This window comes from Rhinatrema bivittatum, chromosome 11 (genome assembly GCF_901001135.1).
Source record: "Rhinatrema bivittatum chromosome 11, aRhiBiv1.1, whole genome shotgun sequence".
In the NCBI taxonomy this organism is placed as follows: domain Eukaryota; kingdom Metazoa; phylum Chordata; class Amphibia; order Gymnophiona; family Rhinatrematidae; genus Rhinatrema; species Rhinatrema bivittatum.
In genome coordinates, this window is record NC_042625.1 from 27,361,057 (window position 1) to 27,384,309 (window position 23,253).

The following is a 23,253-nucleotide window of genomic DNA, read 5'->3' on the forward strand; positions in this document are numbered from 1 at the left end:
TGAATACAACTTTTGTGCTATGATAATTAATACAGTAATACCTGGTTGTAGCAATTTACAATAATTTTATATAATCCCCTTGTCGACCTTGGCTATGTAGGGAAACACATGGGTAGAGTAGAGTACCAGTCGGCTTGCAGCAGCCCGTGGGGTTCTTGCAGTGAGAAGAAACAATAGCTTTGAGGTCCACACAGGCCCGGTGTGACCGGGTGTGCATACCATGCATTTGCATGGGGCGGCACACCCGGGGGAGCGGTGGGCTGGCAACAACAGGAGAGGCCACAGCGCTGCCAATGGCGCTTAAACCATCGGTGGCTGAAGAGGAGAGACGCCGCCGGTGGAACAGAAGCCAACCCACCAGTGGCTCAGCAACTTACCGAGGGGAGGGTGGAGAGAGCCAAGGCTCCCGGGCGCCATGCTTTAGGGGGTACCCAGGGGGGGCATGGGATCCCATCCTCCCCAGCCAAGAAAAGACCCCTCAGCTGCCAGGGGATCCCATCCCGCCCGGTGGAAGACATGGAAGAGGCCCACAGTTAGGCTGGGTGGTATCGGGTGTGCACACCCGAAGGGGAAAACGACGGCAAAGGAAAGGAGGAGGGCTGCATGGCTGCCGATGGACCCCATCCCATTGGCGGCCGAAATGAAGAGCAGAGCTGTGAGGCCGCCAGTGGCCCGCATTCCACCGGCAGCAGAGAAGAAGAGGAGACCTGCGTGATGCACGAGATCAGCATAGAGAAAGTGCTAGCCCCATGAGATTTGACTAACGCAGGGGCCGGCACACAAAGAGGAGCAGCAGCATGGGCTCCCCTGTCTGCTCCCAATGGTATGTATGTGCGTGAATGAATGAATGAACGAGTGAATGAGAGCATGACTGGATGTGTGTGTATGAATGGGAACCTTCCTGGTTATGTGTGTGTGAGTGAATGGGAACCTGCTTGGGTGTGTATGTGTGTGTGATTGGGAACCCTAGAAGGCTTGTGTGTGGGTATATGACAGAGAGAGGAGAAGGTTTGTGTATTTCCTCTTCCCCTGCTGCCTCACCTCCTTTCCATTAATCCTCGACAATCTCAGGATGACTGAAAATCAAATGTTCCCAGGTAGGCTGCTGCGCATGCGTGCGCCCTGCACACAACTTTATTCTCAGGCGCACACAGCTTACTCTTCCTTACCCCACCCCCCGCAAACAGGAAGGCTGGTGGGCCATGGTGGAGCTCATTCCACCACAGGCAGAAGATAACAGGAGGACCGTGGGGCCATGAGTGGAGCTTATCCCACCATGGCCTGATGACAACATGAGTCCATGTGTGTGAGCAAGTGACAGCCTGTATGTATCTGTGACAGCCTGTGTGCTTGTGTGTGCTTGTTTGCTTGCAGAAACACACACATAATGTATCTTTGAGGGAGAGGGAGCCTGTGTATGTGAGAGAGAGGGTGTGTGTGAGAGAATGAATGTGTGTGAGAGAAACGATAAAATTGTTGCAGCCCTACCTCCCCCAATCCATGACGAGCTCAGGGTGACTGGAAATCAAAAGATTTTTTAAATCCTTATTAGTTTTAATTATTGGGTGTAATTTGATGTTTCTGCTCTTTTGAAATATTTAATTTTGGGAGGGGGAATAGAACATTTTTTAATTATTGGAATTTTTATTCATCAGATGTTTTGGAATATTTTATTGGTGTTTGGAAAATTTTGGATATTCTATTCATTAACTGGTTTGAAATATTCTTTTTGGGGCGGATTTTCAAAGGGTTACGTGTGTAACCCCGAGAATCCGCTCTTGCATGCGCCGAGCCTATTTTGCATAGGTCCGGCGACGTGCGCATGTCCTGGGGCTTCAAAAAGGGAGCGGGGAGTGGGCGAGGCGGGGAGGTCTGTGGGGTGGGGCCGGAGCCTCCAGGCACAGTGGCCATTTGCTGCGCCATTCGCGGCTGCGCACGCATGTTATAAAATCGGGCGTAGATTTGTGCGTGCCGGGATGTGCGCACAAATCTACGCCCGCGCGTAAATCTTAAAATCGGGCCCTTTATGAATATGACTTTACTATTATGATTGATGTTTTATATTTCTTGATTTTGTTTAATGTTTTATGAGGAATTTTAATGATTCTGTTTTACCATTGTTGCTCTGCATTCAGAGGCTGGCTTTTTGTGGGCTCCACTTCAGTTCTTCTCAGCACGTTTCTGTTTTATACTTTCTGATTTCGTTATTCTGTATTTGGTGAGGGTCTCTCTGTGTTCTGCATATGTGACCGAGGTGAGGTGTTTTGCTAGCATGTAATTTCTGTGTAGGGATCTAAAGCAGCCTGGTTTCTTAAGAGTTTTATTGGTGTTCTAGGGCCCGGTGTAATATGTGCAGTGTTGCTTTTTCATAGATAATGTTAAGGTTGTTTTGGTGTGGGAGGTTTACTATATTGTAATGTTAATTCTGGTTATTCATGGCTTTCTAAGGGCCAAGCCCACACACAGCATGCATTACAAAAAAATCTAATTCCACAAGAGGTCCAAGTGTCTTTTTTGCAGAGTTCTCTGGTTGGCACCACAGCAATGCATGTAAATATAATATGCATGTTGTAAGTGATATTTTTGCTTCAGAAGACTGTACGTTTCAATGTTCTTTGTCATATAAAATTTGTTATAAATGCATAATTTAATTGTGTGTGTCTGTAAAGGGTGTGGGAGTGTGTGGGTGGGGGGTGGGGAGTGGCGTGTGTGCAAGGCTAAAGGTTTGTCTAGGGTACCTAATACCCTTCCCTATCCATGGGTTCTGGGGTGGGAGCGGATGTATCAGTTTTTAAAAATATAGATTGCAGGAGGGAGCCGGGCTTTATTTGATGGGCCTGGGACAAAGAATGAATGAATTGGGGGGGGGGGGGGGGCACAGCACAGTAATTGTTTGCAGAGGGCAGCAAAAAAGCTTTACTGAGAAACGTTCTAAATTGTAAAGAGCTGACTAAGCACACATTCCCTTCCCATGGTATCCATGAAATAAACAATCACAAAGGGACAATTTTTCCTGTTCACCTCACTGTTAATGGACGTAAAGTCTAACATTAGACCATCATAATAGGCATCATAGTAAGGTGTGATTGCACCATTTAATACTCAGCCTTATATTTAATCATCGGTCCAAACACCAAGAATTTTTTTCAGTCTTTTTTTTATGTGATCAAAACGAGTCATATAACTTTTTAAAGTAACTTATCTGTGAATCGTGATTACGAGACTTCTTCTTATCCTGTGAATCTTCAATCCAACTCGCCAGCTCAGATGCCCGAAATGTTAATAGCGATATGTTCAATCATCATACCGCTAGACGTGCCCGACATCGCACAATGTTTCGGACTAGTGTTCAGTCCTTCTTCAAGGGTATTCAGGTAGCATGGCAGCTCACGGCGTTTTTCTTTGCAAAGAAAAACGCCGTGAGCTGCCATGCTACCTGAATACCCTTGAAGAAGGACTGAACACTAGTCCGAAACATTGTGCGATGTCGGGCACGTCTAGCGGTATGATGATTGAACATATCGCTATTAACATTTCGGGCATCTGAGCTGGCGAGTTGGATTGAAGATTCACAGGATAAGAAGAAGTCTCGTAATCACGATTCACAGATAAGTTACTTTAAAAAGTTATATGACTCGTTTTGATCACATAAAAAAAAGACTGAAAAAAATTCTTGGTGTTTGGACCGATGATTAAATATAAGGCTGAGTATTAAATGGTGCAATCACACCTTACTATGATGCCTATTATGATGGTCTAATGTTAGACTTTACGTCCATTAACAGTGAGGTGAACAGGAAAAATTGTCCCTTTGTGATTGTTGATTTGTAAATTGGGACTGTTTTTTCAATTGATGCATGACAAGCTGCACTGAGTAGTTTATCAGTGATTATCCATGAAATAAATCCAGACAGTCACGAGCATGCAGGGATGTCCCTTGGTTCCCCAACACCTTTCAGGCTGCTGCAACAAAATGTCTTTGATGTTTGGGAATCCCTTGTTAGGAATTCTTCGTGAAGATCCTTCTTTCCTGAATCCTTTGAACAGGATAAGGCACCCTGATCCAGATGCGTGATCCTTCAGTCCCGACACTCTCTGTTGCCTCTCTTGGGTGGGATATGCTGGAGAAGCTCCTACTGCACTGTGGCAGAACTCCCATGATTGCATGCCCCTGGACCCTGCCCTCTTCCTGAATATCTCACCATTTCTTACAAACACACCGGTGAGGATAATTCCCAGTAAAGCAAGGCGTATGGGAAATCTCACTCAGATTCCTAACTTTAGCCTCTCATGGCCACTCTAGGTATTCACCCTGAATCCACTGCAGAAGACAGAACTTTCTGTGCTCTAGGTTTTATTTATTTTACAAACCTTTAGATACCACTCATTGGTGAGCATCTGACTAATGCCGCACACCTTTTATGACCTCATAGTTATGTGCCCCAGTGAAGACGCATGCTTCCTAGTAAGGAACCAATCAGTGGGTATCCTTGCATATGTAAAAGAGAGGGCTATGGAAATACTTTCACCACAAAGATGAATGAGTATCATTCGCCTGTGTATAAAGTCTAACAAGACCTGGTAAAAAAATAAAAAAATTATGCCAACGTTTGCCTACTCTGTAGCCATGCATCAGCCTATGATGCTATTGTGAGAGTGTTTTGTATAAGATCATCCATCTTTATAGAGAAATGCACTAAAACATCATATTCCTTACAGCGATAAAGACCTAGCTAATTAGTTAAGATATGAATTAATATCATATGTTCTAGAATGGTACTTCTCGGCTCAAGCTAGCCTTTCATTATTGTAGTTTGGCAAGGCAATAAGAACATTTAATAGAAACATGACAGCAGAAAAAGACTGTACGGCCCATCCAATTAATTTAGCATTATAATCCTCAAGATCCCCTGTATTTATCCCATGCTTTCTTGAATTCAAATACTGTTTTGTCAGTTTTGTGTGTAGAGGTAGAGGTATATAATTGTCAAAAAAACACCACAAGTTATCGAAGTCATCTGGAAAATGCAGTCTGACGTGCATTCTTTCTTTTTACGTAGAGTACAAAAGTATACTTAGCCTATATGCTAAGAATAACTGTAACAATGCTAGCAAACGTATACTATTTCAAGTGTCATGGAAACTGGACACATTTCCAGTTCATACATTTTTCTAGAAATGTGGGTTGCTATCATTCTGTCCTGACGGACATTTTTCCTGGATCTGATTACACGTACTTTGCAAAGTCATTTTTCCCAGATGAATTAGTCTGATGAAATCTTACCCTCATAACAGCTAAAAAGTACATGCAGGGTTCATAATACATTTACTTTTAGTTGCATTAGAAGGGGGCGTTCCCAGGGACAGTGGGGGACATTTGAGCCCTGATTTTCAAAGGCCCACGCACATAGAAAGTGGGGTTTCCGCGTGTGGAAGGGCCTTGCACAGTTTAAAACGGGCCCGGCCATTTATTTATTTAAAATTGTTTATATACCACCTTTTCAATTAAAAATTGATCAAAATGCTTTACATTTGATCACATACATAATATAAACAGAAAATAACCAAATCCATGAAATCAGATAAAAAAAACATATATAAAATAACACATCAATCAAAGACTTCATAAATAAACATATTTAAAAGAACAGTAAACATAAATGTAAAACTAAAACAGCTAGGCCTATATCAATTCAAAGAGCATGTAAACCCCACTGTACTAAACTTTCAAAAGGGAAACTTTAATGAAATGAGAAAAATAGTTAGAAAAAAACTGAAAGCGGCAGCTACAAAGGTAAAAAGTGTGCAACAGGCATGGACATTGTTAAAAAAATACCAACCTAGAAGCACAGACCAGATGTATTCCATGTACTAAGAAAGGTGAAAGGAAGGCAAAACGATAACCAGCATGGTTTAAACATGATGTGAAAGAGGCTATTTTAGCCAAAATATCTTCATTCAAAAATTGGAAGAAGGATCCATCAGAAGAAAATAGGATAAAGCATAAGCATTGGCAAGTTAAATGTAAGACATTGATAAGGCAGGCTAAGAAAACATTTGAAAATAAGTTGGCCATAGAGGGAAAAACTCACAATAAAAACTTTCCAAAGCAGAAAGCCTGCAAGGGAGTCGGTTGGACCGTTGTATGTTCAAGGGGTTAAAGGGGCCCTTAGAGAAGATAAGGCCATTGTGGAAAGAATAAACGATTTCTTTGCTTCAGTGTTTACTGAAGAGGATTTTGGAGAGATACCCATTCTGAAGAAGGTTTTCATGGATGAAGATTCAGATCAACAACCAAATCATGGTGAACCTGGAAGATGTGGTAGGCCTGATTGACAAACTGAAGAGTAGTAAATCACCTGGACTGGATGGTATACACCCCAGGGTTCTGAAAGAACTAAAAAATGAAATTTCATACCTATTTTAGTTAATTTGTAACCTATCATTAAAATCATCTGATGTACCTGAAAATTGGAAGATAGCCAATGTAACCCCTATATTTAAAAAGGGATCCAGGGGTGATCCGGGAAACCAGAGAATCTGACTTCAGTGCCAGGAAAAATCATGGAAACTTATAAAGAACAAAACATTTAGATAAACAAGGTTTGATGGGACACAGCCAGCATGGATTTACCCAAGGGAGATATTGCCTCACAAATCTCCTACATTTTATTGAAGGGGTGAATAAACACGTGGACAAAGGTGAACCGGTAGATGTGGTGTATTTGAATTTTCAGAAGTCATTCAATAAAGTCCAGCATGAGAGGCTTCTAAGAAAACTAAAAAGTCATGGGATAGGAGGTGATGTCCTTTTGTGGATTACAAGTTGGTTAAAAGACAGGAAACAAAGTAGGATTAAATGGTCAGTTTTCACAGTGGAAAACGATAAACAGTGGAGTGCCTCAGGGATCTGTACTTGGACCAGTGCCTTTTAATTTATTTATAAATGATCTGGAAAGGGCTACAACAAGAGAGGTGATCAAATTTACGGATGATACAAAATTATGCAGAGTAGTTAAATCTCAAGTGGATTGTGATGAATTGCAGGAGGACCTTGCGAGACTGGAAGATTGAGCTTCCAATGGCAGATGAAATTTAACGTGGACAAGTTTAAAGTGATTCATATAGGGAAAAATAACCCTTGCTGTAGTTCATCAATGTTAGGTTCTATCTTAGGAGTTACCACCCAGAAAATAGTTCTAGGCTTCATAGTGGATAATACATTGAAATCGTTGGCCCAGTGTGTTATAGTGATCAAAAAAGCAAACAGAATATTAGGAATTATTAAGAAGGGAATGGAAAATAAAATGGAGGATGTCATAATGCCTCTGTATCACTCCACGGTGAGACCGCACCTTGAATACTGTGTGCAGTTCTGGTCACCGTATCTCAAAAAGGATATAGCTGCACTGGAGAAAGTGAAAAGAAGGGTGACCAAAATGATAAAGGGGATGCAATGGCTGCCCTATGAGTAAAAGCTAAAGACGTTAGGGCTATTCAGTTTGGAGAAGAGATGACTGAGAGGGACTATGATAGAAGTCTACACAAAATCATGAAAGGACTTGAATAAGTTAATGTAAATCAGTTATTTACTCTCTCAGATAATAGAAGGACCAGGGGGCACTCCATGAAGTTAGCAAGTAGCTTATTTAAAACAAACTGAAGAAAATTTTTCACTCAGCACATAGTTAAGCTCTGGAATTCATTGCCAGAGGATGTGGTTACAGCAGTTAGTATAACTGGGTTTAAAAAAGGTTTGGATAAATTCCTAGAGGATAAATCCATAAACTGTATGACGGTAATTAAAAAGCAATAGTAGCTTGTGATCTAATGTTTGGCTACTTGCAAGGTACTTGAACATAAGAACATGCCATACTGGGTCAGACCAAGGGTCCATCAAGTCCAGCATCCTGTTTCCAACAGTGGCCAATCCAGGCCATAAGAACCTGGCAAGTACCCAAAAAACTAAGTCTATTCCATGTTACTGTTGCTAGTAATAGCAGTGGCTATTTTCTAAGTCAACTTAATTAATAGCAGGTAATGGACTTCTCCTCCAAGAACTTATCCAATCCTTTTTTAAACACAGCTATACTAACTGCAATAACCACATCCTCTGGCAACAAATTCCAGAGTTTAATTGTGTGTTGAGTAAAAAAGAACTTTCTCCGATTAGTTTTAAATGTGCCACACGCTAACTTCATGGAGTGCCCCCTAGTCGTTCCCCTAGTCTTTCTATTATCCGAAAGAGTAAATAACTGATTCACATCTACCCATTCTAGACCTCTCATGATGTTAAACACCTCTATCATATCCCCCCCTCAGCCGTCTCTTCTCTAAGCTGAAAAGTCCTAATCTCTTTAGTCTTTCCTCATAGGGGAGCTGTTCCATTCCCCTTATCATTTTGGTCGCCTTTCTCTGTACCTTCTCCATCGCAATTATATCTTTTTTGAGATGCGGCGACCAGAATTGTACACAGTATTCAAGGTGCGGCCTCACCATGGAGCGATACAGAGACATTATGGCATTTTCCATTTTATTCACCATTCCCTTTCTAATAATTCCCAACATTCTGTTTGCTTTTTTGACTGCCGCAGCACACTGAACCGACGATTTCAATGTGTTATCCATTATGATGCCTAGATCTCTTTCTTGGGTTGTAGCACCTAATATGGAACCTAACATTGTGTAACTATAGCATGGGTTATTTTTCCCTATATGTATCACCTTGCACTTATCCACATTAAATTTCATCTGCCATTTGGATGCCCAATTTTCCAGTCTCACAAGGTCTTCCTGCAATTTATCACAATCTGCTTGTGATTTAACTACTCTGAACAATTTTGTATCATCTGCAAATTTGATTATCTCACTCGTCGTATTTCTTTCCAGATCATTTATAAATATATTGAAAAGTAAGGGTCCCAATACAGATCCCTGAGGCACTCCACTGCCCACTCCCTTCCACTGAGAAAATTGCCCATTTAATCCTACTCTCTGTTTCCTGTCTTTTAGCCAGTTTGCAGTCCATGAAAGAACATCACCACCTATCCCACGACTTTTTACTTTTCCTAGAAGCCTCTCATGAGGAATTTTGTCAAATGCCTTCTGAAAATCCAAGTATACTACATCTACTGGTTCACCTTTATTCACATGTTTATTAACTCCTTCAAAAAAGTGAAGCAGATTTGTGAGGCAAGACTTGCCTTGGGTAAAGCCATGCTGACTTTGTTCCATTAAACCATGTCTTTCTATATGTTCTGTGATTTTGATGTTTAGAACACTTTCCACTATTTTTCCTGGCACTGAAGTCAGGCTAACCGGTCCAGGCTAACCTGGAGCCCTTTTTAAATATTGGGGTTACATTTGCTATCCTCCAGTCTTCAGGTACAATGGATGTTTTTAATGATAAGTTACAAATTTTTACTAATAGGTCTGAAATTTCATTTTTTAGTTCCTTCAGAACTCTGGGGTGTATACCATCCGGTCCAGGTGATCTACTACTCTTCAGTTTGTCAATCAGGTCTACCACATCTTCTAGGTTCACCGTGATTTGATTCAGTCCATCTGAATCATTGCCCATGAAAACCTTCTCCAGTACGGGTACCTCCCCAACATCCTCTTCAGTCAACACTGAAGCAAAGAAATCATTTAATCTTTCCGCAATGGCCTTATCTTCTCTAAGTGCCCCTTTAACCCCTCAATCATCTAACGGTCCAACTGACTCCCTCACAGGCTTTCTGCTTCGGATATAGTTAAAAATGTTTTTACTGTGATTTTTTGCCTCTATGGCCAACTTCTTTTCAAATTCTCTCTTAGCCTGTCTTATCAATGTCTTACATTTAACTTGCCAACGTTTATGCATTATCCTATTTTCTTCTGTTGGATCCTTCTTCCAATTTTTGAATTAAGATCTTTTGGCTAAAATAGCTTCTTTCACCTCCCCTTTTAACCATGCCAGTAATCGTTTTGCTTTCTTTCCACCTTTCTTAATGTGTGGAATACATCTGGACTGTGCTTCTAGAATGGTATTTTTTAACAATGACCATGCCTCTTGCACACTTTTTACTTTTGTAGCTGCTCCTTTCAGTTTTTTTCTAACAATGTTTCTCATTTTATCAAAGTTTCCCTTTTGAAAGTTTAGCACGAGAGCCGTGGATTTGCATACTGGTCCTCTTCCAGTCATTAATTCAAATGTGATCATATTATGACTTGGATTGGCCACTGTTGGAAACAGGATACTGGGCTTGATGGACCCTTGGTCTGACCTAGTATGGCATATCTAACTTGAGACCACTCAAGTTAGAGATTTGGGAGTCATCCTTGATAACCATTTGAACTTAAAGAAATCAATCAACAATATCACTAAGGACTGTTTTAACAAGCTTCAAGTTCTTAAAAGATTTAAACCCCTTCTTCATTTCCAGGATTTCAGAACTGTCCTCCAGTCAACACTGTTCTCTAAAACTGACTATTGTAACACTCTCCTTTTAGGACTCCCGATCTCCGCCACCAAACCACTTCAGATGCTCCAGAACTCAGCAGCCAGGATCTTAACCAACACCAACCGGGGAGCTCATATCACCCCTATTCTTAAATCCTACACTGGCTACCAATAAAATACAGAATCCTACACAAAGCACTCACCATAATCCACAAATCCATCCACAACCAACTACCACTAGACCTTCAGTTCCCATTAAAACTATACTCATCCGCAAGACCAACTAGAGAAGCATATAAAGGAACCCTTCAAGTCCCCCCAGCTAAATCCACACGCCTAACCTCCACCAAAGAACGGGCATTCTCCACAGCGGGCCCCATCATCTGGAACAACCTGCCGACAGACCTAAGATTGGAACTCTGCCTGCTAACCTTCCGAAAAAAAAAACTCAAAACCTAGCTTTTCCTCCAAGCCTTCCCTTAAGCTCGAACATTTCAACATAACTCAACCAGATGCTTCTCAGTTGGCCAGACGCCCACTCCAGCCACAGTATAGACATAACTTCTCATCCTCTAGTTTTTTTTTTTGCTATCCTTTTATTCCCAGGCTACTCTAGCCCCCAAGTTCTATTTCCCTGTTATATGTAACTGCGCTTCGGCCTTCCTGTTATTTGGTTATGTTTAGTTAGTCCCTAAGTTCCATGTAAACTGGTCTGATATGAATCTTGTCATGAAGTTCGGTATAGAAAAATGTTAAATAAATAAATATCTTATGTTCTTATGTACGTGCACAAGTGCTGGGCCTCTCAAAGGGGGCGGGGCGGGATGGAGGCTGGCTGGGACAGCAGCCATTAGCCGCTGTCCCAGGGAAGTGCAGCCAGCCGGCATGCGGAAACTACTTCTGCTCGGGAGGAGCAGTAAGTAGAAAAATAAAACATTTTTGTGTAACTAGGTAGAGGTTAAGGGTCGGGGTGGAGAGGGGAATGGGAAGGAAGGTTAGGCAGGGGGGTAGGGAAGTTCTCTCCCAATCCGCTCTTTAATTGGAGCGGACTGGTAGACAACTAGGGGAGGCCCGATTGCATCGCCATGTGTATTACTCGAACATTTGCCCCCCTGTGTGTGCGCGTGGCCATTCGGGAACCACGCACACATGGACATGCGCACGTGCTCCTTTTACAATCAACCCCTTAGGTCAGAAGAACAAAGCATGAGGGTGAAAGTTTCTTTTCCTCTGCTTGCAGAAAAAGGAGGTGGGAAGTCCATGGGGGACCCGCCTAAGAGAATTTTTCAGAAAGGAAAAACTACACACCTAGTTAATTGCCTGCCAGGTTCATGATCACAAAACTATCTACGGACTTTGCCCCTAGGCGGACTACTGAAAATTGCCTGCTTGATAGGGGTTTGGTCAATGCACGTCTCAAGCCTCTGCACAGTACTTGCCAGCACTGCTCCACGTTTGACCTTTTGACTGCCCTTGTGCTCATCCAATATGACACCTTTTCAATGAGAGCAGCTGTTGAATTAAACGATCTATGGATTTGGAAACCATTATCTGAATTACTGTTAGTCTCCAGAAAAGCAGTTCACAAGGTGTCGGTGGCTAACAGTGTAAACGTGGCTCTCCTAGCTACAGGATTTCTCACATTTAAAAGAAGATTGTTTTGATAGTAACAGATTCAGAGGCTTGTCCTTTTCTTGCTGTGGCTTGATTCTAAAGATGTGGCTTTTTAAGGCAAATACGCCATATCTTAAACATCCTCCACTGTTACGGGTTTTGTACTGACATCTCAGTGCAAACCCGGGATTGTAATGACCAGATTGAAGGGACACCATCAATGCTGACATAGAAGGAAAGAGAAACTTTGAAAAAAAGGATCTTGGTATCCTTTTGAGGATTTGTATAGAATTTTTTTTTTTTTTGGAAATATATTTATTAGGTTTTGAATACAACTTTCGTACAGCAAATCTCAAACTAACAAAACAGTACAATTCTTACCCAGAATCGCCCCAACCCTCCCTCCCCCCCCTTCCCACCCTCCTATATATATATATATATAGTCTGGTGAATTATCCTTTGTATTGCTTGTCTCATAAGCCGAGATGAAAGGTCAATATAGCGTGTGGGGTCTTTTAGACATCGTCTGAAGAATGGTGAGTCAGTATGTAGGTCAGGTCACTGCCAACTGTCTGCTTCCGGGGTTATGTTCTGTTCCGCTCTCCAGGGGTCAAGGGCAATCCCTGTAGTAGGAGCTAAATGATTCGTAAAGGCCGCCCAAATGCGTGATACGAGTACAGCTTTCCTTGGCGTCTTATGGGAAAAAGTGGCGTGCGCCATAGAGCACAATCTTAACATTCGTCTGAACCAGTGTTCGTAGTTTAGGCTAGTGGTGTTCAGCCAATTTTTTAAGATAATTTGTTTCCCCACTACCCCCGCTTTTAAAAGGAAGAGGGATTCGGGAGTGGAGAGCTGTACTGGGAGAGACGTTGCAATCCCAAATAGCCACAGGTTTGGGTCCGGTGGTAGGGTCAATTTCAAAAACCGGGAACAAGCACGGGTTATTCTATTCCAAAAAGACGAGCTGAAGCCACAATCCCAAAAGCAATGGTAATACCCACTAGCGGCATGTAGGCATTTTGGGCACGCCTGGGATGGCGCAATCCTCATTTGATAAGCCCGTATCGGGGTAATATATGACTGCCAAAGAAATTTGTATTGCGTCTCTCGCATCAGCACATTGTCCGCCACCAATTCAATATTTTCAAAGCAAGATACAAATTCTGTAAAGGACAAAGAGAAAAGAGGCCAAGCCTGCCATCGAAGGTACAAAGTATGTAAAGGCTGCCTGTTTGAAAAAGCTCCCACCGCTTTATAGTAACTGGAGATGGTGGGTTGGCCTCCCCTCCTCTTCATTAACACATCTCTCACACGTTTAATACCTGGGGTCTCCATAATCTGAGGTTTGGAAGTGCGGAAAAAATGGGCCAACTGTAAATAGGCATATCGATCCGTCTCGTTTAACTTATATTGCGTTTGAAGGATTGGGAAGGGTAAGATACCTCCAACGTCTTTGTTCAGCACATCTGAGATATAAATAATGCCTAGCTCTTTCCATCTGTGGAAGGTGCTCCCTCTCTGTCCTGGTGGGAATAGGGCATTTCCTACAATAGGTAGCAATGGTAGGGACAGCGTTTGAACATCGCATAGTTGACAAAGAAGCCGCCATGCTTTTCTATTTGTAGTCACCAGCTCCAAAGTCCGGACGGACTTCGGGAGTCGGCCCAAGGGGAGCTGCAATAATGGATTAAGAGACGTTACTTCTAGCCATTCTAAGAGACATGAGTAGGGGGTGAAGAATGACTTAGCTAGGAGCCAGTCATTTATATGCCTCAGGCAGCAGGCTAAGTTATATAATTCCAAATTGGGGCATCCCAGGCCGCCAGCATCCCGCGGTCCCATCAAAATCGACAAGGGTATGCGCGCTCGTTTGCCCTGCCAGAGAAAAACACGTAGCGCTCGCTGTAGGGTTCTATGATCCGCCTTATTAATCCAGAGGGGGGCCATTTGCAACAAATAAAGCCACTTGGGTATTAACACCATTTTGTACAGTTGTAGTCGGCCTTCTAGGGACAAAGGAAGGCGCAACCACTGGTGCAACTTAGCCAAAGTAGACTTCATTAATGGTTTAATATTGGCTTTATATAGGCTGCTGCCTCGACTCGGGATACGAATCCCTAGATAGATAAGGGCATCCGGTGCCCAACGCAAAGGAAAATTCCCCTGCCAAGCAGCCTGGACTGTTCCCGTTACGTCTAAAGCCTCAGATTTAGCGTAGTTTATCTTCAGTCCCGCGAAAAGTCCAAACTGGTGCAAGATCTGTAAAACTGCGGACAATGAAGTTTCAGGTTTAGTTATGAAAACTAGTAGGTCGTCGGCGAAAGCTGCCGTTTTGAAAATATGTAAAGGACCTCCCACCCCCGCCACCAAGGGGCTAGTCGTTAATTTCCGAAGCAAAGGGTCGAGGGACAGGATGTACAAGAGCGGCGACAGGGGACACCCTTGCCGAACCCCTCTCCTGACCTGCACCACTTCCGATAAACACCCATTAACTAAAATACGGGACCGGGGTTGGAAATATAATAAAGATAGGAAGCGTAAAAAGTCCCCTTTTAGGCCGAAACGTTGGAGGGTCTTAAACAAATACCCCCATTCTACGCGGTCGAAAGCTTTTTCCGAGTCCATGCTGATTACAAGAGCTGGGATGTCATGGCGTTGACATAGGGTCATAGCCGTTAGTAATTTTACAATATTTGCATTGGGCTTGCGTCCCTTGACAAAACCAGCCTGACTCGGAGAAATCAGTCGAGGCAAAAAGACGTTTAAACGCTCAGCTAGGATTTTGGCTAATATTTTGTAATCACAATTTAGAAGTGATATAGGCCGGTATGAGGCCGGGTTAGTTGGGTCCTTCCCCGGCTTAGGTAGGACTATGACATGGGCGTCAGTAAACTGGTCTGGGAATTTGCTATTGTCTAGGCCCGCTTTATAATAATTAGTAAGTGGGGTAAGGACTAAGGGGGAGAGTATTTTGTAGAATTCGTAGGAAAGGCCGTCTGGGGCAGGTGATTTTCCAGCTTGAGCAGCACTAATGGCTTGCTCAATTTCGTATTCGTGTAATGGTCGGTTCAAAAACTCGCGTTGGGAGGTAGTAAGGGTCGGTAAGGAGAGGGTGTCAAAAAATTGATTCTCCTCAATGTCATCTCCCTCGGTCTCCGAGGAATAGAGAAGACTATAAAATTTCCGAAAAACTTCACTAATCTCTGCCTCGTTAGTTGTAGCTGTCCCCGTGTCAGAGTGTAAACTGGCGACAAAGGATTTCGGGCGCTGTGCTCTGGTAAGGCTCGCCAACAATCTGCCCGGCTTATTCCCAAATTGAAATAAAGTCTGCTGGCCTCGGTGTATATACGCCCGGGCTCTCTGGTCTAAGAGGGTGTTGAGACGTCCCAGCGCACTGTAATAGCCCTCTCTGGACTGGGCAGTGTCCCGGGATAACATTTCCTGTTTTTTATCGCGCACTAAAGCCTCCAAGTGTAAAATGGAGTGGTTAAGTTGCCTATTCTTATTGTGGACATATGAGATCATTTCACCTCTAAGGACAACCTTAGCCGCCTCCCAAAAAAGATGCGGCGTGTCTAGATGCTGCCGGTTATGTGAAGCGTATTCCTTCCATTTCTCCTTAAGGAAGTGCTGGAAATGAGTATCGTCTTTTAGAAAGCTTGGAAATCTCCAAACACGTGTGTTATGGGTGGGAATTGAAACCTGCAGCTGCACCGATATTGGGGTGTGGTCTGAGATCGATGGTGCCTCTATATCCGCTCGTTTTACCGCAAAAAAAACCTGTTGCGAGACTAATATATAATCTATTCGGGAGTGCGTGTTGTGTGCTCGGGATGTATGTGTGTAATCACGTTCGGTGGGATGAAGCGTGCGCCATACATCGAGAAGGTCCAGTTGTTGACAAAGGTAAGTCACTCCCCTTTTGTCTCCCCCCCTCCTTCCCGGCTGTAGTTGCGCCGGATGCTTATCCATGGAGGGGTCAGATACCACATTAAAGTCCCCTGCAACATACAGTGTCCATTGGGTATGTAGGTGAAGTTTGTTGCATAGCTCGGTGAAAAACCCATGCGCATACACATTTGGGCCATAAATCGAACAGATAGTAACAGGTTTGCCCTCCCAGATACCAACCAAAATAATATAGCGGCCCTCCACATCCGAAGTAACCTGTGTGATTTCCATGTGAGTAGTTTTGCTAATTAAAATGGCTACTCCCCCTTTACGGCGGTTGGCCTCTGCATAGGCACATTGGCCCACCCAGTCCCTCTTGAGCTTAGCACTCTCTTGGGCAGTAAGGTGCGTCTCCTGTAAGCAGACAATGTCAGCATGGAGGCGTTTTAAACGCGTCAGAACTTTACTGCGCTTGATTGGGGACCCCAACCCGTTGACGTTCCAAGAAATCAATTTCAACATTTTCTAAAACTTATCCTCCTTTCCCAACAAGAGTAATAATAATCGTGGGAATACACTGGGTGGTACAGAGAGGGCCCCCAGCCTGGCCCCCTCCCCCCCAACTTCCCTCAGGTGCCTGACCTAGTGCATGAATCCAAAGCCCCACACGCCCAAACACTGCAGTACAATATTCATAGCCATTGATCCACCAGACAAACCAAAAAATCAGTATTGCATCCTTCCCCGTAGACTCCATCCCTCCCTCCCCCCTCCCATCCCCCCCTACCCCTTTTCCCTCTTCCCATCCCGTCCCCAAACCTTTATACTCCATGCCTCCGAATTAGAGGCGAAAACGATCACGCAATGAATGTGTCCAAAGAGTCCGCTCCACTCTTGCCGGGTCTCTACAAGAAGAAGAGAAAACAAAGCAAACAAGGAAGGAACCAGGGACCTTGAGCAAAAGTATTATTTTAGTTGTGTTTTTTTTCCTCCTTCAGTCCGTACAATGCGGCAGCTTTCGACCCCCCCTCGGGCCCACAGAAAAGGCAGTCCAGTGTGGTAGACGATAAGAAAGGAGGGGGGGGGGGTGTATATCCAACCGAGGGGCAGAGGGGCCCCATTCCCCAGTTCTGTGTCTGTGGATACCGCTAAAGCAGCGTTCGGGTCCACTGTGCTCCCGCAGGGCAATGCTAAGCAATAGCCTTCCGTCCAACAACGGTGGCGCCCCGGTCCAGCTGTCGTTCTCTCTCTGTGTCCGGAGCCTGCAAAGGATTCGTGCTGTTAGACGCTAAGGCCTCCACGGCTACGGGCTTGTAGGCCCCTCTGCAGCTGTGTTGGTTCCAACCGCCTCCTTCGCTGTAATCGCGGCCCTAATTATAATTATTATTTTATTTATTTTTTTTTTTTTTTGAGGCCGGGTTGCCCCAGTCACTGGATTTTGTCGCCCCCCTGGCTCTGCTTGTCCCACCGAGCTCTCTGTAAAGCCCTGTAAAAAGGGGGCGAAGCAGGTCGGGTTCCGTCTCGCACGGTAACACTTCAGAAGGAGGTTTATATATCATAAAAGTCCTGGTCTCCAGGGGTAGGAAGTAACTCTGAAAACGGAAAAGAACTAAGAACTGATTAACTGTGCGGGGAGCGCCAGTAATGTCGCAACAGCCACAGTCCCCTGTGGTGCAGCAAATCACTGGCTCGCCGCCATCTCCCCGTTACCGGAATAAGCCGTCCTCGGCACTTCGAGCCCGGGGTCAGGTCCCCAGCTGGTCTACAAAGGCCTGGGCGGTTTCGGGGGTGTCAAAAATCCGAACTGTGCCATTGTGCCATACTTTGAGTTTTGCCGGAAACAGTAAGGCAAATGTTTGGCCCTTGGCATGCAGGGAAGAACAGATGGCTGAAAAGGCTTTTCGGGCCTCCGAAACGGCAGCCGAATAGTCCTGAAATATCCGGATCTGCGACCCATTGTAGAGCAGAGGTGTGGCGGTCCTAGAAGCTCTCCAAATCTCGGTTTTGTGAGCTGAGTTTAGGATTTTCGCTATGACCAACCGGGGTCTCGTGTTGTTGTCTCTCCTGGCTCCTAGCCGGTGTGCCCGTTCCACCACGAGTTTCCCTTGCAGGTGTGGAAGGGCCAGGGAGGAGGGTATCCAATCTTCTAGAACTTTGCAGAGCGATTGGTCTTCCGTAGATTCTGGGAACCCCAAGAATCGGAGGTTATCCCTACGAGTCCGGTTCTCTAAATCGTCCAACTTTAATTTGAGTGCCTGGATCTGTTTGTCCCTGTCGGCCATTTTTGTTTCCTCGCTCCGGGCTTCATCTTCTAGGGACGATATCCTTTGCTCCGCCTGGTCAATCCGTGGGCTGAGGTCCCGGAGTGTGTGTTGGACTTCTCCAAGCTGGGTTGTAATTTGCAGCAGTTTCTCATCTAAGGCTTCCCGTATAGCTTCTTTAATGTCCGTGAGCATCAGGGCCTGTTGCATCTGCTCCCCGTCTCCTCCAGCCGCCATTTTAGGGTCGGTGGTTTTCGGTTTCTCTTTCTCGCGCTTACCGCCTCTTGCAGCCATAGTCGGCGTTAGTTTTTGCATATAGGGGATGATGGACATATGCTCTTTCCCTGGTTGTCCTCAGGTCCCCGATATTCCGGGTGCAAATCGGCGATGGTACGCGGTTCGTGGAGCGGGCTCCGGAGCTGGGTAAGAACGCAGCTACCCAGCTCACCACATCACGTGATCTCTCTTGTATAGAATTTTGTTGTCTCACTCTTTAACTTTTTTTTTTTTTTATGTTAAAGGTTTTCATGGTTTTGTTTCGCCCTGTTTGAAAGCACTGTAGCGCCTTGTGGTGCTGTTTCGCAGGAGTTGACTGCCATTTAAAGTTTTAGAAAACAAGTGGAGCTCCGTAGGATGGGCCGAGGAGAGTTCATTTGCTGCTACGTTGTGGACAAAAATGACAGTGACAAAGCTTGCAAATGTAATCAGTTCAGCATTACAGATTCGGTTTAAGTTCCTTTGCACATTAATTGCCTGCACACATTCTAAGAATAACTTGCCATCCTATGCCTTTGCTTATATTTTCTGGTTATGGCATGAAAGACATGCAGATTGAACAAGACATAACATGTGTGTAGATTTGTAAAACGTCTCACGGTTTAAATTAATAGGAGTTGGCTATAGTGACTTTTCTGATATGAAACCAATCTAGTTTTTCATCTTGTATGAGCAGGATTCTCGAAACCGTAAACAGTGATATATTTATTTGTTCTACGTCCCAGCAGTTAAGCTTCTTTTGGATCCAACTATATATTTTCTCTCACCAAATCTAAGTTTACTGTGGATTTCTGACATGACTATAGCATCTGCTTATAAATTGCACTTTAAAATTAGCCTTCACTTATAGCAAACTCTTCTGACCTTTTTCTCCTTTCCATAACGTTCCCCATATTTGTCTTTAGTCCTGGCTTAAAAAAAAAAAAAGAAAAAGTAACATCTTCCTAGTAATTGATGTGGAAGGAAGAAACCACTCTTCAGCTGCATTTTCCCAAAGTTAATACTCAAGCTGTAGATAAATAGCCTTTAAATCTCTGTGTGCGTGCTTTAATTCAAGTGCATCGATATTTCATGCTGAGCTGCTGCTGATGCGCTGCTTCTTTGCGGTCTCCTGGTCACAGAAAACAGTAATTACACACAGCACTCGCCGTACGAGGAGCGGTGCTGAATGGGCTTTAAACACCCAGGCTATTTATAACTGTGGATGGCCCATCAAGGCTCTATAGGAGATTACCGCTTTAAGAGACAAGGGCAACCTATTATTGCCACGCTGGTCCCCATCATGCTATATTTTATGATCTTCCAACATGCCAGCCACCAGCTAGCGACAAAGTTTATGGCTGGAGGAAGACCAGCAAATTATTGTGAATTATGACACAAATGGAGAGCCTTGGAAACTCAGTATCTGGGGGGTGGGGGGTGGAGGAATGGGCCGCGGTTAATGCCCGCCACAGCAGAATTTTATTAACCCGCTGTATGATCATGAGGATGAACTGCCTAGTGGGCACATTCATTTCAGCTTCAGGTCGGAGGCAATGGGTTTCAGAGATCAATGCTTGCTCTTGGGGTGGAGAGCATTGATTTAAAAAAAAAAAAAAAAAGTCTTTCTACACAGTACATTTTATAGGAGGGGAATTAAAATAAAATCAGTATCTATCTACATTTGACATCATTCATGCCAGGTTTAATAGTGATAAGATGATGTTGTATAATGCCTTCCTTGCAAATATGATTTGCAAAATAACTTCTCACTAGACCAGGACTTCCCACATCTGTCCTGATGACGATCTCACAATGTGTTTTCAGGATATGTAAAATGAATATGCATGAGGTTAGAGGCCCTGTATATGGAAAATGTACAGGTTTGGGAAACCTTGCACCATATAAAAGGGTCTAAAAACATGTTTTTTTAGAAAGGCCTTTGATCGGACATAATATGGCCTGGTGATTAATAATTTCACAGTGTATTGTTTCAGACAGTTGAGAGAAAGATGGCTAGACATAGGTTGTGTCTTTTCAGTGTTTTCAGATTTACTGTGTGCTATGTCATAAGAGCATAAGCTAAGTCATGCTGAGTTTGATAAAAGGTCCATTGAGGCCAGCAGATCCCAAAGAGTAGACCATCTCTTGTTCCATACTCTCAGGGATAAGCACTGGCTTTCCCCATATCTATGGGGATATATGGACTTTTCCTCCTGAAACTTGTCTAAACCCCTTTTAAACTCAAGATATGCTAGATGTGCTGACCACGTCCTCAGGCAACAAATTCCACAGCGTGATTGTACGTTGAGATTTATATCAGTTACCTATCAGTTTCATGGAGTGTCCCCTAGTCTTTGCAATGTTTCAAAGGGTAAATAACTGTTATGTAAACCACCTTTACTCGGGTTACCGTCCCTTTTTTTATATATACCCAGGCCGAGGGAAGGATTTGGGTAACCTTGGTGTTAATAGTAAAGAGGCATATATGAAAATCCTCTTTCCTTATCAGGTACTTTATAAAGGATAGAGTGAAATACACTCTATCACCTGATCAGTTATACTCCTGCCGATTAGGAGAGGAATGAGGTAAATTAGAAAAAGGATAAAAGCCAAAGTTGTGATTATTATTATCTTTTACCTTAAAAGTTTTGGGGTAGATTTTAAAAAGCATTTACTCGAGCAAAACTGGTTTTTGCTCGAGTAAATACACTTTACTCAAGTAAGTGGGCTTTTCAAAATTGCTACAATATATGCCATTGAATTGTCCATAGGATTTACTCAAGTGCACTTTACTCGAGTAAATAGCTTTTGAAAATTGCTACGATAGTATGTCACATTTACATGCGTAACTCCTTTGAAAATGACCCCCTATATTTTTTTCTTTTAACCAAACAATACTTCAAATACACATTAACCTCTTAAAGAAATTCAGATAAGTATAACTTATAATCATTACTATTATAATTTTACATCAGGTTTTCCTTTACTTATATCTTGCTATTGCTTTAGAAACTCTTTTCATTGAATAAGTCCTTCAGTTCAGTCTTTGTTAGTCAGGTGAGTAATTTTTCTTTACTTCCAACACTATTTATAAACAAGCTTGTTTATGTATTTACTTAGCTTTAGTTCTTCTTATCTTTGTTTTGTCTTTTTCTTTTACTTTACTCATGTGCGTTGCTAGAGTACGATGAATAGGTTTGTTTCTTCTTCTTTTCTTTAAATAATCTTGCTTCTTCTTCTTTTCTTTCTTTCAACTGTTAGTACCTACTTCCTATCTTTAACAAATCAATAATAAATACTATCTCCTTAAAGATGAGTTTGCATAAGCATATTATCTAGATGTATTGTAACTGAATTCTACCTAAAGAAAATTATAGAAACATAGAAACATAGAAATGACGGCAGAAGAAGACCAAACGGCCCATCCAGTCTGCCCAGCAAGCTTCACACATTTTCTCTCTCATACTTATCTGTTTCTTTTAGCTCTTGGTTCTATTTCCCTTCCTCCCCCACCATTAATGTAGAGAGCAGTGATGGAGCTGCATCCAAGTGAAATATCTAGTTTGATTAGTTAGGGGGTAGTAGGGGTAGTAACCGCCGCAATAAGCAAGCTACACCCATGCTTATTTGTTTTAACCCAGACTATGTTATACAGCCCTTATTGGTTGTTTTTCTTCTCCCCTGCCATAATCAAATTTTTCCCTAACTTGGCAAGTTGTTTGTTTTTTTTTTTTTTTATGCTTTTTGCACTATATTGTGAGTAGCACTATAGAGACTGTTTTTCTTAAATTCATGTCTTTTTCTTTTTAGAGTGCTTTTGTCATTCACAAACAACTGTTCAGTATCTGTTTAATACAGACTTCTGTTCTATAATACAGCTTCTTACTGTATTATATATTGTTCCTTCTTATATTCTTTACAACTTTTAACTTATGCACTCTTTCTTTTCTTTTCCAGCTCAACAGCGTATATATTCACTGTTCATAATAATGTTTCTCTTATTTTCAGTCTCTCTAACAAAAACTGTCATCGATTTTATGCGGGACAGTTATTTTTTTAAGCTTACCTACACTAATACCAACATATGCATACTCACATTCTTATTCTTTACAAGCTTGCCAAAAATGCTACTTCCTACTTTCATCTGAGCAGAATAGAACTAATAACTATGAGGACATTCATGCAGCACCTCCTCTCTCAACCAGTTCTGCTCAGATTCTGCCTATGCTTTTCTAACTGCCACTTACTTTCTGAAGGATTTAGATACCTGCTCTCTGATGTCACTTGCACTATTTTTTTTTATAAAGTATAAAGTAAATTATTTCTTAACTTTTGTTTGTAATGTTCTTTCCTTCTACATTCTTTTAAAATATAATTTATTATAATTCTTTCTCCTATCTTTTTGATTTTCAACTCAGTATAACTTTTAAATTATTTTCAGTGCTTTGACCTCTAATGGTATCATTTCTCTGGTCTTTTCACACTAGCTAAGGAAGCTATATTGATGTCATTCTTAAATACCATCAGGGAACTTTGATAACCACTATAGCAACCGGATTAAACCAACACATGTAGGGGAGCTCAGCCTGTTCTAATTATATAATCAAGTCTGATTTCAAATAGATTTCTTATATAAAAAGTATCTATCTAAATAAAAACAAATATTTCTTATATATTCCTATTTTTAATGCCCTTCAAAACTCTTTATTTGTTCAAAAGCACTTCAAAAATATTTCTAATAGGTTGTCTCTACTGCAACTTAACTGGTAAACTTCCCTCTGTCTTTCA

The 23,253-nt window shown here is 42.6% G+C and overlaps 1 protein-coding gene and 1 long non-coding RNA gene across 2 annotated transcripts in view; one reads left to right on the forward strand and one right to left on the reverse strand.

Moving 5' to 3' along the window:
• Nucleotides 1-23,253, forward strand: part of WSCD2 (WSC domain containing 2) — a 386,410-nt gene that overhangs the window by 46,002 nt on the left and 317,155 nt on the right. The window lies entirely within an intron of this gene.
• LOC115073165 overlaps nt 1-23,253 on the reverse strand; it is a 423,208-nt gene that overhangs the window by 624 nt on the left and 399,331 nt on the right. The window lies entirely within an intron of this gene.